The sequence below is a fragment of the Nicotiana sylvestris genome, chromosome 10 (assembly GCF_000393655.2).
Source record: "Nicotiana sylvestris chromosome 10, ASM39365v2, whole genome shotgun sequence".
NCBI lineage: Eukaryota > Viridiplantae > Streptophyta > Magnoliopsida > Solanales > Solanaceae > Nicotiana > Nicotiana sylvestris.
In genome coordinates this window covers 3806417-3821652 of record NC_091066.1, presented here as the reverse complement: position 1 = coordinate 3821652, position 15236 = coordinate 3806417, and the positions used below count along the sequence as shown (strand labels likewise).

General features: G+C 41.8%; 1 pseudogene; it reads left to right on the top strand.

Moving 5' to 3' along the window:
- The first annotated feature begins 397 nt into the window (after positions 1-397).
- LOC104215437 (receptor-like protein 9DC3) lies at positions 398-11489 on the top strand (annotated as a pseudogene).
- The last annotated feature ends 3747 nt before the right edge of the window (positions 11490-15236 follow it).

The window sequence follows — 15236 nt, the reverse complement described above, 5'->3', positions numbered from 1 at the left end:
ATACGTGCTATCGGGCAAAGTTGGGGCCACTAGAAGCAGAGGATGCGGTCGAGGCCATGGTAGGGGCATAGCAGCTAGGGCAGCACCTGCAGATCCACCAGCTACCCCAGTTCAGGATCTGGTCCTAGTTGGGGACGCTACAGAAGCACCATCTTAGGCACCAGCTATGCCTATTGTGATTCTTGGCCTTCAAGAGGCTTTAACTCAGATTTTATCGGTGTGTACCAGTTTGGCTCAGGTGGTCTCAATTACTACGGCCACAACTACTTCTCAGGCCGCGGGAGGCACCCAAACTCCCGTTGCTCGCACACCTGAGTAGGTTGTGCAGTGACTTCAGACACCTAGGGCACCTCCAGCCCAGCCGATTGCACCTGCTCAGGTATATGTGGTACTAGTTATGCCGGACGATGAACAGCGTCGACTAGAGAGGTTTGGTAGACTCCATCCTCCGACTTTTAGTGGTGCAGAGGGCGAAGATGCCCAGGTTTTCTTGGATAAGTCTAGAGGATGCTTCGTACGACGGGTATTCTAGAGACCAATGGTGTAGCATTTACTACCTTTCAGTTTTCTGGGGCTGACTTTACTTGGTGGAAGGCTTATGAAAGGCGTAGGCCTATTAGTGCAGCGTCCCTTACCTGGCAGCAGTTCTCTGTTCTCTTTTTGGAGAAGTATGTGCCATAGTCTCGCTAAGAGGAGCTGTGCAGGTAGTTCGAATAGTTCCGTCAGGGAGATATCACTGTGATGCAGTATGAGATGCGGTTCTCTAAGTTATCTCATCATGCGGTCTGGTTGGTTCCCACAAATCGAGAGAGGATCAGGAGGTTCGTTGATGGCCTCACATATCAGCTTTGGATTCTCATGACTAGGGAGCGGGTGTCAGGTGCTACTTTCGAGGAGGTTGTTGACATTGCCTATGATATTTAGTCAGTTCGTTGCCAGGAGCGAGATGGGAGGGAGGCCAAAAGGCCTCGGGGATCTGGTAGCTTTGATAGTTCTCCTTCGAGGGGTCGATTTTAGCATGACAGAGGCCTCAGCTCGCCCAAGTTATTATGGGGCATCATTGGGTCGTAGTTCTCACAGTTCTCATCAGGGCCATTCATCACTCATTGCCCTTCCAGCCTAGAGTTCTTCTCGTGCTCCATCAGTTCAGGGTTCTTCTATGCCAGGTCCTTCTACTGGTCATTCTGGTGCCAGGGGTTCCCATCAGTTCCCATCTCCAGCAGCGGGGAGCTGTTATGAGTGTGGAGAGTTTGGGCATATGAGGATGCAGTGTCCTCATCTTCTTGAGGGTCCATCTCAGCAAAGGGGTCGACCCTCGACTTCAACTCCAGTCACTTCACCACCCACCTAGGCAGCTAGGGGTGGGGTTTAGTGATCTAGGGGTTGCCGTAGAGGGGGAGGTCAATCAGGTGGTGGTCGGCTCATTTCTATTCCCTCCCACGTAGACCAGATGCTGATGCTTCAGATACCATGATTTCAGGTATTGTTTCTGTCTGCCATAGAGATACCTCTGTATTATTTGATCCCAATTCCACTTTTTCTTATGTGTCATCATACTTTGCCCGTTATTTGAATACGTTCCGTGAGTCTCTTGTTTAACCTATTCATGTATCTACTCTTGTGGGCGATACTGTCATTGTAGACCATATGTACCGGTCGTGTGTGGTGACTATTGGGGTCTGGAGAGTCGAGTGGATCTTTTATTATTATGTATGGTGGATTTCGATGTTATTTTGGGGATGGATTGACTATCTCCATGTCGTGCTATTTTGGACTGTCATACTAAGACAGTGACAATGGCTATACCGGGCGTGCCACAGATCGAGTGGCGAGGTTTGACTGATTTTGTCCCTAATAGGTCATTTTCTTTCTGAAGGCCCAACGTATGGTTGGGAAGGGTTGTCTTACGTATCTAGCCCTTGTGATGGATGTCGGTGCAGAGACTCCCAGTATTGATTCTGTTATAGTTGTGATGGATTTTCCCGATGCATTTCCTGCAGACCTGCCGGACATGCCACCCGATAGGGATATTGATTTTGGTATTGACCTGGTGCCGGGCACTCAACCCATTTTTATTTCGTCGTATCGTATGGCACTAGCTGAGTTAAAGGATTTAAAGGAGCGGCTTCAGGAACTCCTTGATAAGGGGTTCATTCGGCCTAGTGTGTCGCCTTGGGGTGCACCGGTTCTATTTTTGAAGAAGAACGATGGCACTATGAGGATGCGCATTGATTATAGGCAATTGAACAAAGTAACAATTAAGAACAAGTATTCCTTGCCTTGTATTGATGATTTATTTGACCAGCTTCACGGAGCAGGTGTGTTCTCCAAGATTGATCTCTGTTCAGGTTATCACCAGTTGAAGATCAGGGACTCGGATATTCTTAAGATAGCTTTCAGGACCCGATATGGTCATTATGAGTTGTTGGTGATGTCTTTTGGGCTGACTATGCCCCAGCAGCGTTCATGCATCTGATGAACAGCGTGTTTCGGCCTTATCTCGACTCATTCTCCATAGTCTTCATTGATGATATTCTGGAGTATTCGTGTAGTCAGGAGGAGCACGCGGAGCATTTGAGAGTTGTGTTGTAGAGATTGAAGGAGGAGAAGCTTTATGCAAAATTCTCCAAGTGTGAGTTTTGGCTCAGTTCAGTGGCTTTCTTGGGGCACGTGGTGTCCAGCGAGGGTATTCAGGCTAATCTAAAGAAGATTGAGGCGGTTCAAAGTTGGCCCACACCGTCCTCAACTATAGAGATTCGCAACTTTCTTGATTTGGCGAGTTATTATCGCCGGTTTGTTCAGGGATTCTCGTCTATCACATCACCCTTGACCAAGTTGACTCAGAAGGGTGCTTCATTTGTATGGTCGGATGAGTGTGACGAGAGCTTTCAGAAGCTCAAGACATTCTTGACCACAACTCTAATGTTAGTTTTTCTATCAGCTTCAGGTTCATATATTGTGTATTGTGATGCTTTGAAAGCTGGTATTGGGTGTGTATTGATGTAGGAGGGTAGAGTTACTACTTATGCTTCTCGTCAGTTGAAGACCTATGAGAAGAACTACCCCGTTCATGATTTGGAATTAGCTGCCATTGTTCACGCATTGAAGATTTGGAGGCACTACTTTTATGGTGTGTCTTGTGAGGTGTTTACTGATCATCATAATCTGTAGCACTTGTTCAAGTAGAAGGATCTTAATTTGAGGAAGCGAAGGTTGTTGGAGTTGCTAAAGGATTATGATATTACTATTTTGCACCATCCGGGAAAAGCCAATGTGGTGGCCGATGCTTTGAGCCGGAAGGTGGTGAGTATGGGGAGTTTGGCATACATTCCAGCTGGGGAGAGACCTCTTGCAGTTGATGTTTAGGCCTTGGCTAATCGGTTCGTGAAGTTAAATTTTTTGGAGCCCCATCGGGTATTGTCTTGTGTGGTTTCTCAGTCTTCCTTATATGATCGCATCAGAGAGCGCCAGTACGATGTTCCGCACTTGCTTGTCCTTAAGGACAGAGTTCAGCACGGTGATGCCAGATATATGACTATTGGTGATGATGGGGTGTTGAGGATGCAGGACCGGATTTGTGTACCCAATGTGGATGGGTTTTAGGAGTTGATTCTGGAGGAGGCCCATAGCTCACGGTATTCCATTCATCTAGGTGTCGCGAAGTTGTATGAGGATCTGAGACAGCATTATTGGTGGAGGAGAATGAAGAAAGACATTGTGGGATTTGTGGCTCGGTGTCACAATTGTCAACAGGTGAAATATGAGCATCAGAGACTGGGTAGCCTGCTTCAGCGGATGGATATTCCAGAGTGGAAGTGGGAGCGGATCACCATGGACTTGGTAGTTGGTCTCCCATGGACCTTGAAGTAGTTTGATGCTATTTGGGTGATTGTGGATCGGTTGACCAAGGCCGCGCACTTCATCCTATGTGTACTACCTATTCTTTAGAGAGGTTGTCAGAGATCTATATCTGGGAGATTGTTCATTTTCATGGTGTACCATTTTCCATCATTTCAGATAGGGGCACTCAGTTTACTTTGAAGTTTTGGAGGTTTGTGCAGCGAGAGTTGGGTACTCAGGTTGAGTTGAGCACAGCTTTTCACCCTTAGATAGACGGGCAGTCCGAGCGCACTATTCAAATATTGGAGGACATGTTGCGCGCTTGTTTCATTGATTTCGAAGGGTCATGGGATCAATTTCTACCGCTTGCAGAGTTTGCTTATAACAACAGCTACCAGTCGAGTATTTAGATGGCCCCATATGAGGCTTTGTATGAGAGGCGGTGTAGATCTCCAATTGGTTGGTTTGATCCGGGTGAGGCTAGGCTATTGGGTACAGACTTGGTGCAGAATGCTTTAGGCAAGGTGAAGGTGATTCAAGAGAGGCTTCGCACAGCGCAATCAAGACAGAAGAGTTATGCTGACAGGAAGGTACATGATGTGTCCTACATGGTTGGCGAGAAGGTTATGTTGAAGGTTTCACTCATGAAGGGTGGTATGAGATTTGGGAAGAAAGGGAAATTGAGTCCTCGGTTCATTGGGCCTTTTCAGGTGCTTCGGAGTATTGGGGAGGTGGCTTATGAGCTTGCTTTGCCACCCAGCTTGTCGAGTGTGCATCCGATATTTCATGTTTCTATGCTCCGAAAGTATATTGGGGATCCGTCTCATGTTCTAGATTTCATCCCGGTTCAGTTGGATGGTGATTTGACTTATGATGTAGAGCCAACAACTATTTTGGAGCGTCAAGTTCGAAAGTTGAGATCAGAGGATATAGCTTCAATGAAATTGTAGTGCAGAGATCGGCCCGTGAAGGAGGCTACCTGGGCGACCGAGCGGGAGATGCGGAGCAGATATCCTCACCTATTTGAGGCTTCAGGTATGTTTCTTGACTCGTTCGAGAGCAAACGTTTGTTTAAGAGGGAGAGGATGTGACGATCCGGTAGTCATCTCATGAATTACCGCTCTGTTTCCCCTATTTCTGCTTCTTATTGCTTTGTTCAGTTGTATTTCATGTCATTGGGTTGATTGATTCGGGTTCGGAGAGGTTTTAGCAAGGTTTGAGACACTTAGTCTCTTTGAGGAAGCTTAAGTTGGAAACATCAACTGGATGTTGACTTATGTGTTAGAGGGCTTAGATGTGAGTTCTGATGGTTCGGATAGCTTCGAGAGATTATTTGGGACTTACGAGCATGATCGGAATGTGGTTTGGAGGTCCGGAGTAGATTTAGGCTTGAATTGGCAAAATTGGATTTTTGGTGTTTTCCGGTTAATAGGTAAGATTTTGATATAAAGACTCAGAATGGATTTCCGGGAGTAGCAATAGTTCTGTTGTGTCATTTGGGATGTACGTACAAAACTTCAGGTCATTCGGACGTGGTTTGGTTAGGTTTTTGATCAAAAGCGTAATTTAGAAGATTTTGGAATTCTTAGGCTTGAATCTGATGCGAATTTTGTGTTTTGATGTTGTTTGGAGCATTCCGAAGGTTGGAACAAGTTTGAATGATTTTATGGGATATGTTGGCATGTTTGGTTGGGGTCTCGAGGGCCTCAGGTGAGTTTCGGAGGGTTGAACGGACCATTTTAAGTTAAAGAAAAGTTGCAGATTTTGGTTTCAGCTGTTGCAGGCATATTGTTATTCGCATTTGCGAGTGGACCCTCGCGTTCGCGAAGGGTCAGGAAGGGAGGCATTAGATTTGGACTTCGCGTTCGTGAGGGGGTCGTGCGTTTGCGAAGGGTCGGAATGGGAAGTATCACGTTCGCGAGAGGGTTGGTGAGGCTGAGGCATCGCGTTCGCGATGATGCATTCGCGTAGGAGAATTTTGGTGAATGGAATTTTTGTGCATCACGAACGCGAGGCTTTGACCGCATTCGCGAAGAAGGATTTCTGATCGCTGGGCAGAATATTTAAAAGGTCATTTTCGCGAGTTTTGGTCTAAGTTCACCATTTTTTACTCAGTTTTAAAGCTTTTTAAGAGAGATTGAAGAGGGAATCAAGGAGAACTTGTTGGAGGTAAGAATTTTGGACTTAATACTCGTTCTTATTATGATTTCTACCTAATTAAACCTGAAATTTGGGGAATTTGAAGCCTAAATTGAGGAGTTAGGGCTTGGAAACTTGAGACTTTAATCTAGGGATTTGAAGGGCCATTTGTGGTTGGATTTTGGTAATCTTGGTATGTATGAACTCGTGGGAGGATAAGGCTTCCGTTGATATTATTTTTATTGAGTTTCAAGATGCGAGTCTGGGGGTCGGGTTTGGCCAATTTCGGGATTTTTGGTATAATTTGATTATTTTCGATTGGACTTCGATCCTTTTGTGTGTTCTAATGTTATGATTCTGATTTTGGGAAGATTCGGCGCGAGTTGAGGCCAAGGCGAGAGGCAAAGGCATCGCAGATTAGTATTTTCATCCGGTTTGAGGTAAGTAACCATTGTAAATCTGGAACTGAGGGTACAAACCCCGGTATTTTGAATTGTTTTGATAAATGAGGTGACGCACATGCTAGGTGACGAGCGTGCAGGAGTGCACCGGTAAGGATTGTGATTTAGTCCGTCCCGTAGAGACTATTAAGCCACGTATTTGATTTGAAATCTTATAATATTCCGTATTTTAGACATTTACACTGTATTATGGGTTGCATGCCATGTTTGGGGCCTTGTGCCGACCTGTTGAGACCCTTAGGGGCATTTTTACTGTTTTCCTCACTCTATTTATTTGAAAGCATATCCTCAGTCAGGTTTTACCTGTTTATTGTTTAAAAGTAGTTTTATCATTGTACTTCTTAAAATGCGAGAACTGTTCGGATTGAGTACCTGATTTCTACTGTTATACCCGAGGAGCTGTGAGGTTAATGACTGAGAGGTTGAGGACCTAATGGTGAGGATATATATATATATATATTATGGATCGGGTTGCACGCCGCATCGATACTTATATGGATCGAGTTACATGCCACATCGATATATATATTGGATCGGGCTGCATGCCGCAGCGATATGTTGCTTGGGCTGTAGGAGCCACTCCGGAGTCTGTATACCCCTAGTGAGCGTAGTCGACTATAAACTATGGATCGGGCTGCACGCCGCAGTGGTTACTATGATTATTACTATTATGAGATATTGTTGAGCCTGAGTGTTGAGAGTGAGTACTGAGTGACGAGAGCTGAGTCACGAGTGACTGAGAGGCTGCCCGAGAGACCATATTATGAGTGATACCTTGCCCGAAGGGCACATTTATGATATTTTCACTGATTTCACTCTTCTTTTAAAATAAGCCTCTGTTGTAAAATTACTAAGTAAATGATTTCAAGTATTCCAATTGAATCTGAAGATTTTATGACGAGACTGGTTTTTAAACTGTGGAGTTTGATCTGTTATTCTTTTGTTTACTCCTTTATATGATTTTAACTGCCTGTCACTGCTTTCAGACCTTATTTACTTTAGTTACTTACTGAGTTGGCGTACTCACGTTACTCCTTGCACCTTGTGTGCAGATCCAGGTGCCCGAGCGGCAGAGTGAGGGTCCTCAGCATTATCAGAGTTTGCCGGAGACTGCAAGGTAGCTGCATGGCGTCCGCAACCCTGCTTTCCTCCTTTCTATCTTGTTCTTTTCTGCATTTTAGATTTATAATGTATTAGACAGTTGGTTGTATATTTAAAGGCTCTAGACTCGTGACACTAGATGTTTGGGCTGTGTTGGTTTACTATTTTATTGATTACGCACATTTTTAGTTGTTTTATACATTTCTTATGAAAAAATAAGATTTAACCCGTGTTAGAAAAATGATTTTTATAAAAGAAAAAAGGTTGTGATTAATGTTGGGTTGGCTTGCCTAGTAATGTAATAGGCACCATCACGACTAGGTATTTGGACTCGTGACAGCTTATTGGGTCAAACAAAAATTATGGGTAGAATATACCCACCACAATTATTTGACCCGCTCTAATTATTTTTTAACTTAAAAAAGAAAAAAAATACTTACCAATCTTCTTCCTTCACCATTGTCATCACTCCTATTTTCCGCCATAACCACCACAAATCTTGACCACCCCTATGTATTGATTTACAACGACAAGTTTGGAAAAAAAAAACATTTTCTCGTTGTAGTAGTAGGAGTACTATTTATTAATGGTAGAATCTCCAAACAAATAAATCCATCATAATCGTGGCAGATGTTCTTCAAGATATATTTACATACACATAATCAATTTTATAAATTGAAGGAGTAAATACAATTTGCAAGAAAGGTGAAAGAATTCTAACTAAGTTGCTAGCATTTGGAGAAAATCTTGCCGGTACGGTGTATGACTTCCCTTAGCCTTTAAATTTCCGGCGACTTTCGATGCCAGAAGTTTTCTTTTTTGTTTCTTTTTCTGGCAGTAAAAAAGCATAACAGGTTGCGGTGAAAACGGAAAAAATAGGCTGGATGGACGGAATTCCCCTTTTTTTCTTAGTTTTTCTACATTGACTTACAAACAACGGAAAATTCACTATTAATCCGCCGGATAAAAAAAGGATTGGGTTTACTGTGCAAAACTTGGATGAAAAAAGAAGGAGGTTTTTCAATACTAATAGCTTACTTCTTCTACTCTAAACTTTAAGCACTCCCCTTGATTACTCTCCTTAGTTTTAGGCACACCCATAGACAAAACACCCAGAATTTGACACAGGCAGATTTGCTGGAGCAGTCGCCGGCAGATTCCCCATCGAAGGTTCGTCTCCCTTTTTTCTTACCCATCAAATGAAGAAGGAAGAAAGAGAAAGCGAAAATATTAAGAAAAAAGAGAAAATAATGGGCCGGGCAAATAATTGGGTGAGTTTGGTTAATGGGGCAAATATTTGGATTCTGAACGAGAGCCACGTGGCCCAATAAAAAAATGACAACACATTAGACGTGGAGCCCACATGCAGCGCTGTTAAAAAGAGGGGTACTTTTAGATATAGAAATAACGTCGTGTGTTTTTTTTGGACGGATAGATGGACGGATAGTATTTATAAACCATTTATCAAACGATAAGGGTAATTTTGACCCTTTTCCGTAATAACAAAACAAAAATTAGGCACTTGGTAGTGTCGTTGTTTGAATAAATGCTTCTCTGCCCTTTTTCTTTTCCTACTAAATTTAAATTTTCAGTTTAAATTTGGAAATTTAAACCAAATTTCCAAGTTCTAAAGCATGCAAGGGCTGGTATGGAGTTGTATGCTTTAATGGCAGGGTAAGCAAGTTGGATATTCCATATGCTAGTGTCATTGGGACACTCAACAATTTTCCATTTTCATCTCTCCCTTTTCTTGAATATATTGATCTTAGCAGGAACCAGCTCTTTGGTACCATCCCACTTGAAATTGTTAAACTCAATAATCTTGTCTCTCTTGACTTGTCGTCCAATCAGATTTCAGGACCAATCCCACCACAAATCGGCTCAGTAGCCAATCTTGAGACCTTATACATAATTGAAAACTATTTAAATGGTTCCATTCCAGGAGAAATAGGTTGTTTAATGTCTCTTAATGATCTAGCTCTGGGTAATAACTCTCTTAGTGGTTCTATTTCTAGATTTTTGGGGAATTTGGGCAACTTGACCAATTTGTCTCTTCGTGAGAATCACTTTTCTGGTACCATTCCTGAAGATATAGGTAACCTAAGGTCTCTTACTATTCTAGATTTGAGTGATAACATTCTAAATGGTTGTATTCCTGCTTTATTGGGAAATTTGACCAACTTGTCCCTTTTGTTTCTTTATGAGAATCATCTTTCAGGCCCCATTCCTGAAGATATAGGTAACCTAAGGTCTCTTTCTATGCTAGATTTGAGTGATAACACTCTAAATGGTTCTACTCCTGCTTCATTGTGGAATTTGACCAACTTGTCCATTTTGTATCTTCATATCAATCATCTTTCCGACCCCATTCCTGAAGAAATAGGTAACCTAAAATCTCTTATTGGGCTTTTCTTTGACTTCTAACTTTCTTAATGGTTCTATTCCTGCTTCATTGGGGAGTTTGAGAAACTTGCAAGTTCTATCTCTACATGAAAATAATCTCACTGAGGAAATTCCATCTTCTATTTGCAATTTGACATTATTGAAAAGTTTGTTTTTGGGGAGAAATAACCTGAAGGGAAAAATTCTGCAATGCTTAAATAATATCAGTGGCCTTTTAGTTTTGATGATGTCACAAAATAATCTTAATGGAGAGATTCCTTTGTCTATTTGCAATTTAACATCAGTACATATTCTAGATTTGGGTAGAAACAATCTGAAGGGAGAAATTTCGCAATGTTTTAGCGACACGAGTGATTATATTGAGGTTTTGGATATGCACCACATAATCTTTCTGGTACTCTTCCAACAACTTTTACCACTAGAAGTGTACTCAGAATCTTCAACTTGCGTGGCAATGAACTAGAGGGAGATATTCCTTGATCCTTGGCCAATTGCAAAGAGTTGCAAGTTCTTGATTTAGGAGATAATCACCTCAATGACACATCTCCGATGTGGTTGGGAATTCTGCCGAAGCTGCAAGTTTTAAGCTTGAGATGGAATAAATTACATGGAACCATCAGGACGCCAAGAATTGACAATTTGTTTCCTAAGCTTAGAATCTTAGATCTCTCTTACAATGTCTTCACAGATAACTTACCGACGAGTTTGTTTCAACATCTGAAAGCCATGAGGACAATTGATCAAACAATGGAAGCACCAAGATATCTTGGAGACGAATATGACAAAGATTCCATTACTTTTACAACCAAGGGATTGGAGCTAGAACTTGTTAGAATTTTGATAGTTTACACCGCTATTGATCTTTCAAGTAACAGATTTGAAGGACATATTCCAAGTATTATGGGAGATCTTATTGCACTTCGGGTTTTGAATTTATCGCATAATCGGTTGCAAGGTCGCATACCACCATCACTCGGAGATTTAACTTTGGTTGAATCATTGGACCTTTTAGTTAACCAGCTAGTAGGAAAGATACCAGCACAACTTTCTTCTCATATCACATGTCTTGAAGTCTTAAATCTTTCCTATAATCATCTCGAAAGGTGCATCCCTCAAAGACCTCAATTTGTAACATTTTAGAAGAATTCGTATGAAGGTAATGATGGATTGCGTGGATTTCCGATTTCAAAAGGTTGTGGCAATGATAAGGTATCAGAGACAAATAATAATGCATCTGCGCTAGTTGATCAAGAAAGCAATTCTGAATTTCTCAATGATTTCTGGAAAGCTGCTCTTATGGGATATGGAAGTGGACTAATTATAGGATTATCCATAGCATATTTTATGCTTTTAGCTCGAACTCCCAACTGGCTTTCTTGGATTGTTGAAGAACTAGAACACAAAATCACCATGAGAGGGCGAAAGAAGCAGCGAGCCCGTCAAAGACAGAAGATGAAATTATTTGCTTCTAGAGGAGTTAAAATTTTAGGTAATGAAATTAAATTCTACACTGATCGTTTGTTTATTGCAACTATCAACATCTGAGTTTTCATAAGTTTCTTATATCAGCAATTGACCGAATGCTCTATAATGTATTTTTTTTTTCTAATAATTATTTTAATAAAACTTATTTAATTAGTAGTAGAAATTGAAAAAGAATAAGTTGACTCAAGCTGTAGAAAGTATAATATAGTTTGACTCACTATCTTGTTTTTCAAATTTTCAGTTGTCAAGGATTAGATCGAATATGTTGGCGTAATGGTTATGGTTATTCCTATGCTCATTTTTCAGCTCTATTGTGTGACATGTCTGTCATCTGTGTTTATATTTGTTTTTCTTCTTTTCCTGACTTGACAATGTTTGTATTGATCTACAAAAGATGTAGTGCTCCCTTTTATGAAAAATTGCCCCGAGTGGTGTGGAATGCTCAATCCACCAAAAGTGTAAATCCTTTTACTTTTACCAACTATCAAGAATACTGCCAATTGAATAAGTCATTTTTGAATCATTAATATGCATTCTTAATAGTTCCATGCACTATTTCCATAACAATGAATGTTGTTGATTTACACATAAAAGTTTTTATTTTGTTGTTGGACTACCATGCCTTGTACCTTTCCACTATGTTTGGCTTTTTTTTGTTCTTTATATTAATCTTCAATATGATTTATTTTCCTCTGGATTTATTATCCCTTTTAGTCTTCTTGAGCCGAGTATCTATCGGAAACGACCTCTTTACCTCATCGGTGTGACGACCCGGCCAGTCGTCCCATGGGTTACCACTCCATTTCTCCCATTTCTGCTTCTTATTGCTTTGTCTATCAGTTCTATATGTGATCCGGTTGGTTCGCTCGAGTTCGGAAAGGATTTGGTAAGGTTTGAGACACTTAGTCTCTTTTGAGGAAGCTTAAGTTGAAAAAGTCAACCGGATATTGACTTATGTGTTAGAGGGATCGGATGTGAATTCCAATGGTTCGGATAGCTTCAGGAGGTGATTTGAGACTTAGGAGCGTGATCGGAATGAGTTTTGAAGGTTCAAAGTAGATTTAGGCTTGAATTGGCAAAGTTGGTATTTGGCGATTTCCGGTTGGTAGTGAGATTTTGATATAGGGGTCAGAATGGAATTTTGAGAGTTGCAATAGTTCTGTTGTATCATTTGGAATGTGTGTAAAAAATTTCAGGTCATTCGGACGTGGTTTGGTTGGGTTTTTGATCAAAAGCGGAATTCAGAAGATTTTGGAAACATAGGCTTGAATCCGATGTGTTTTGGTTGATTCGATATTGTTTGAGGTATTTGGAAGATTGGTATAAGTTTGAATAAGGTTTTGGGATATGTTGGTGCTTTTGGTTGAGGTCCTAGGGGGCCTCGGGGTGATTTCGGATGGTTGACAGAGAGTGGATTTTTTGGTGAAACTGCAGATTTTCTGCTTCTTGTGTTTCTGCACCTGCGGATTAGGGACCCCAGGTGCGATGCCGCATATGCAATGAAGGGGGCCGCATAAGCGGAAAGGAGCTAGGGAGGCAGAAACCGCAGAAGCGGTTGGAGAACCGCACCTGCAATGGCGCAGGTGCGGATAGTAGATCACATATGCGAAAAATGGGGACTTAAGTGAGGACCACAGATGCGGTGGTCTTGACCGCATAAGCGGCACCGTAGATGTGGTGGATTGACCGCAGGTGCGAAAATGCCTAGGTCAGAATGTATATATTTCTTCCTTCGCGATTTTCAGAGGGTTTCACCATTTTTAAATGCGAATTCTAGAGTTTTGGGCAATTTTGAAGAGAGAATTCAAGGAGACTTAATTGAGGTAAGGATTTTGGACCTAAAACTCGTTCCTATGGTATTATCTCACGGATTAGAGCTATAATTACTGGAATTTAAGGGTTAAAACTGGGGAAACTAGGGCTTGGTATTGAAGCCCTAGACTTGAGGATTTGAGGGACCATTTGTGGTCAGATTTTGGTACTTTCGATATGTATGAACTCGTGGTAGATAAGGAATCCATTGATGTGACTTTTATCGAATTCCGAGACGTGGGTCCAGGGGTCGGATTTTGGTAATTTTGGGATTTAAGTTGTAAATTGATTATTTTTGCTTGGGCTTCATTCCCTTAGCATATTTTGACATCGTGATTCTAATTTTGGATAGATTTGACGCGAGTGAAGGCCGATTCGGGGGGCAGAGGCGTCGCGGGCTAGAGATTTGACCGGATTGAGGTGAGTAATGATTGTAAATGATGTTCTGAGGGCATGAAACCCCGGATTGCACATCGTTGTGCTATATTGAGGTGACACACATGCTAGATGACGAGCGTGGGGTCGTGCAGTGTTGGGGATTGTGACTTAGTCCATCCCGAATGACTATTTTTCCTCGTATTTGACTAAAAACTATTTGCTATCATCATGTTTTGGGTTGAATGTCATATCTAGGCCTCGTGCCAACTATTTGAACCCTTATGGGATTTTTTTAATTGATATTTCCTCATTATTTGACTTTATACTTGAACTTAGTCATGCTATATTCTACTGTTTTCATAACTCTGTCATGTTTACTCTGCTTTAACACTTAAATGATATTTTAAATGATTTTTGGGCTGAGCACTATGTTTTACTGTTGCCCGAGTGGCTGTGAGATTCTGACTGAGTAAGGTCGAGGGCCTATGTTGTGAGGAAACACTGATAATGATTATGAGCCTGAGGGCCTGAGATTTATACGCCACGAAATGGCTTGTTGATATGAGGCTGAGGGTCTAGTGACGATGTCACGAGATGGCTTGATATTGCGCTTGGGCCGTAAGGGGCCCCTTCAGGAGTCTGCACACCCCCAGTGAGCGCGGGTACCCATTGTGATGTGAGAGATAGCCCGAGGGGCTGGTGTTGTTCTATGATCTTGCCCGAGGGGCGATCCTTTATGTGTTTATCTTTCTTATTTGCCTGTCAATTGTTTGCTTATTGTTAAAAAGGCATTTTATGAAGTTTTAAACTGAACTCAGTAATTTTACATATCTTACTGCTTCATTGCTTTATTGGCTTTTACTGCTTCCTTGTAGCCTATTATGTGTCTTACATGATTTCTTGCTTTTAGTCTTTATTTATGATTATTACTCACTGGGTTGGAGTACTCACTTTACTCCCTGCACCCCGTGTGCAGATTCAAGCGTTGTTGATCCTGCTAGCGAGTGTTGATCTTTCTAGCTCAGGCGGATTCGAAAATTCTCTAGGTTGCTGCCGGCATTCTCACCCCAGAGCTTCTTCCTTTATCTTATCTTCCTATGTTTTAGATTTGTATTAGACTATATAGACCTTTCTTGTATCATCTGGATTGTAAATGCTCTTGACTAGTGACACCCTAGTATCGGGCTGTGATGAATTTTATTCCGCAACTGTAATGTTCACTGCTTACTTTGGGATTATTTATTACGTTTTGGACATAATTCTTATTGTTTTATTGTTTAAACTGAATTGGGAAAGTGGCGGCTGGCCTTGTCTTCACGAGAGGTGCAATCACAGCCGCGTCCGGGTTTAGGGTCATGGCAAGTTGGTATCAGAGCCTAGGTTACATAGGTCTCACGGGTCATGAGTAGGTTTAGTAGAGTCTCGCGGATCGGTACGGAGACATCTGTATTTATCCTCGAGAGGCTACAGAACCTTTAGAAAAACTTAATATTCTTGAAATTCTTGTCGTGCGAACTTGTTGATCTGAGTATTAAACTTCTATTATTCTATTCTCTCACAAATGGTGAGGACATGTGCTACCTGTCAAGATGGACGACCATCAGTACCACCAGCTGT